General features: G+C 46.2%; 1 protein-coding gene across 5 annotated transcripts in view; it reads left to right on the top strand.

Moving 5' to 3' along the window:
* Window positions 1-2,851: 2,851 nt before the first annotated feature.
* Window positions 2,852-3,623, top strand: part of Tnrc6b (trinucleotide repeat containing adaptor 6B) — a 227,315-nt gene continuing 226,543 nt past the window's right edge. For 2 of the 5 annotated variants that reach the window (XM_010612497.3, XM_010612528.3), the window contains exon 1: window positions 3,299-3,538. The gene's annotated coding sequence lies outside the window, so the exon portion shown is untranslated. Of the gene's footprint in view, window positions 2,909-3,298; window positions 3,539-3,623 lie in introns of those variants that run through there. The other 3 variants (XM_010612539.2, XM_010612534.2, XM_010612493.2) reach the window with 2 other exon arrangements.

Below are 3,623 nucleotides of genomic sequence, written 5' to 3'. Positions count from 1 at the left end.
GAGAAATCAGTATGTGAGCTACTAATGAAAAAATTTGGGAAAATTCTCCATCATGTGTGGGAGCGGCAGCAGTGGGCAAACATGACAGGGTTTCCAGCTTCCTGCTTTCTCCCAGGGAAAGAAAGTACAATGAGGTGGAAGAGAGAAATAGTTGAAGACCTTTCTTGAGAAAAAAAAATTTTTCTTTTGGTACCAGGGATCAAACTCAGAACCTTGCACTTAACAAGGCAGGAGTAGCACCACTGAGCTAAATCACTGGCCCTAAAGGCCTTCAGATAGTTATGGCAACAAAGGGTTTTGGCTGTTCCTGAATATTCCTATCCTGCTCCCTACCCACCAAATGGCAAACCCTGCAGATCTCCACATATTCTATCTCTTGCCTGACTAGCCACATTTATCCTTTAGTTCTTGTAGATGTCACCTCTACCGAGAAGCCCTCCCTTTCCTTCCCAAAATGAGTCCCCATGTGCCTCTGGTGCACCTTACCACAGCACTACACTGTCATTTGGTCAGCCCCAACTTGACTGATGGCACAGAAGACATTTTATTCATTTGCATGACCCTTGAACCTCAGGGAAGTGCTTGACATGATTACTAAATATTTACTGAATAACTAGTTGAAGGCCTTTTACAGTAGTAGTAGTTAGAGCAACTACAGGACACAAATATGAAAACTATTTTAAGAAATTTACAACTAAGATAGCAAGGTGTGGTGGCACATTCCTACAACCTCATCTACTCAGGACTGAGGCAAAAGGATCTCAAGTTTGAGGCCAGCCCTGGCAACTTTGTGAAATCCTCTCTCAAAAAAAAAAAAAAAAAAAAAATAAAAAAAAAAAAAAAAAAAAAAAAAAAGAAAAAGAAATCAAAAGGTCCAGGGGTAGTGGCAGTATGCTTACTTACTTACCATGACAGGAGGCACTGAATTCAGACCCCAGCACTGAAAACAAATAAACAGAAACCCTCTAAAACTTGCCTGGCAAGTATGGTTGTGCACACCTGTGATCCCATCCCTCTAACCTGAGGCAGGAGGATCGAAAGCTCAAGCCCTGTCTGGACAACTTAGCTACTTAGAGAGACCTTGTCTCAAAGTTAAAAAATAAAAAGGGCTGGGAATGTAGCTCTGTGCAAAGGTCTGGGTTCAATCACCAGTTCTTTTCTCCAATCTTGAAACTGGTATGTATCCAACAAATGTAAGACCAAGTACTATTTTAAAGGTTAAAAGAGGAGTATAAGCAAGCAACTTTGACAGGTAGGAAGATTCTGAACCTTGAACATTTCTCATTCACCGAGTTTTCTAGTTCAGAACCCCCATATTAGATAATATGGGCTATGTATGTGGAGTTGTAACGATTCGGGTGCTTAGGATTTTTATTAGAATTTGACTCATTCTCTTTGTTCTGTCCTTCTTGCAATTGCACTAGGAATACTTCCATTTACTCTTAATTGATGTTTGTGAAATACCTTGTCTTTGCTGAAAGGCTGTGTTAATCTTTATTACTGTGTTTCAGTGGTTATTATTAAAGCAGTGCCAACAAGATTACACAACAGCTTGGATCAGGAAGTGAAATAAGGGCTACAATCCCACTAAAGCTACAGGGGATAGGGATTTGGGATGGTAAAATGTTAATTACCCAAGACAGAATGTGGGCTACAGTCCAGTGCTGTGCTCTTGGAGATCATTTTGGTCCCAGAGGCTTGGGACTGGCATTCTGGCAGTGGGTCCTAAGCATCCTACCCTCCCTGGCTGAAATGTGTATTCACTGCCACAAAGAACTCAGTGGCCACAAGCCAGGAGGACACGGCTTGCTCAGCATCAGCTATCCTGGAAGCTTTCCAGGAACTGAAGGGTTGTTCCAATAGCATTTAATTAATTATTTATTTCTAAGGCGATTTTAAAAAAATCTCTCTCTACATTTTATTTGTCCTTGTTTCTACTCTTGAGGACTCTCTCCAAAGAATACGCAAGGTCAATTGATGTTCAGGGTTTGGAGGCGGGTGGTGCTTTGCATACAAAGATGTTAAATGTCCATTTACAAAGCTGAGGAAACAAACGTAGCTACAGATGTGCTTCTTGTCAGAAAATATCAAGATTGTTTAATTTAGGGTGGGGAGGAAAGGATACCGGGGAGGATGTGGTGGAGGCAATGACAGTCATTCCATGGGTAGCCTCCAACGTCACTGCCAGAAACCAAGGAACCTGGATTCCCTTAAGAAAGGTTTTTAAGGGCTCAGTGGTTCCACCGCCTGCCTCGAAAGCGCAAGGTCCTGAGTTCGATCCCTGGTACCAAAAATAAATAAATAAAAAGAAAGGTCTTTAAAATGATGAGTTTGGCTGACTGATTCGATTTCCAGCCAAAGCACGGGCACTGAAGCATAACCAGAATACTGAAGGTTCTACAGCCAGACAGACGCAGGACCCAACCCAGGGCTCGCCAACCGCCTTTTATCTGAATGACCTTGGGCAGGCTTCCTAACTTCTTTCGAGCCTTAGTTTCCCAACTATAAAAATTAATGTCTAGGTCACAGGTTTAAGCAGATCATCTCCGTGAAGAACTCAGCACAGTACAAAAAGACGCACATAAATGCGACATTAGTCATTAGTATTGTCACCTACTGGCCAAATAAATAGAATCGCCCCCAACTCGCTGCTAAACAATTAACTGTGGCACAGCATCCGGATCTGACGGACGCACCTATGTGCCCAATAAGGTACCAGGAAAGAACTCAGTAGGAGTCAAACCAATAGCGTTAGCCCTTCTTGTTGGCTGTCTTGCCGTTCCACCAATGGTTTGAGGAGTTGACTCGCGAGCGACATCCTGACAGTCCAATGACGCACAACCGGCCCACACTCAGCACTTCGCAGGAGATAAATCAAGGAGCCGGCACGTATAGATTCCGTTATTAGGTAGAGCTGGTTGGAGAGAGGTGCTTAGGGGAAACAGCAGCCGGGAGAGACACTGATGAGCTAAAAAAAAAAAAAAAAAAGAAAGAAAGAAAAGAGAAAAGACGATGGTTGTGCCAAGCGAGCTCAGCCGCCATCATGCTCTAGTTTCTCCTGAGCCTCTCTGGGTCCGAGACAGAAGAAGCGGCCTCTGGGATGCTGAGGGGGTGTGTCCCCGCCTGATTGGCGCAGGCCGCGTAGCCAATCCTAGCTCCTCAAACGGGAAGCGTTTAGCCAATGAGGGGCGACGGCATCGGCGCGGAATTGGAGGGGCGGGACAGCAGCTTGACGGGCACAAAAGCTAGCCAGTGAGAGTCGAAAGCATACTCTCTGCAGCCAATTGAGTGGGGTGGTGGGCGGGCTTTCGAGTGTTTGTGTTGTGGTTTTGGGGGAGGGAGGCGGAGGGGAAAGTTTGTTTATTTTGTTTTTAGTTTCTGGGGTCCCCGTGCTTCTGGAAGGTGAAGCGGGAGGGAGCGACCCCCGCGCCCCTCAGTCCCCTGCGACGTCGCCTCCATAGCCTGCAAAGAAGCGGGGACCGCGCACATTGCCTCGCCTCACAGAACACCGCGCATTCGGAGCCAGCGCGGCTCGGCGGTGAGTGAGAATCGGGGCCAAGCCGTCCTTCCCCTCCCCCGCGCGCTGCCCTCTCCCAGCGGGGCAGCCTGGGGTGGGCGAGGAA

This window comes from Fukomys damarensis, unplaced genomic scaffold (assembly GCF_012274545.1).
Source record: "Fukomys damarensis isolate Sample0158 unplaced genomic scaffold, DMR_v1.0_HiC HiC_scaffold_19, whole genome shotgun sequence".
Lineage (NCBI taxonomy): Eukaryota > Metazoa > Chordata > Mammalia > Rodentia > Bathyergidae > Fukomys > Fukomys damarensis.
Note: the sequence above shows the minus strand (reverse complement) of the source record. Positions and strands in the feature narration are given on the sequence as shown.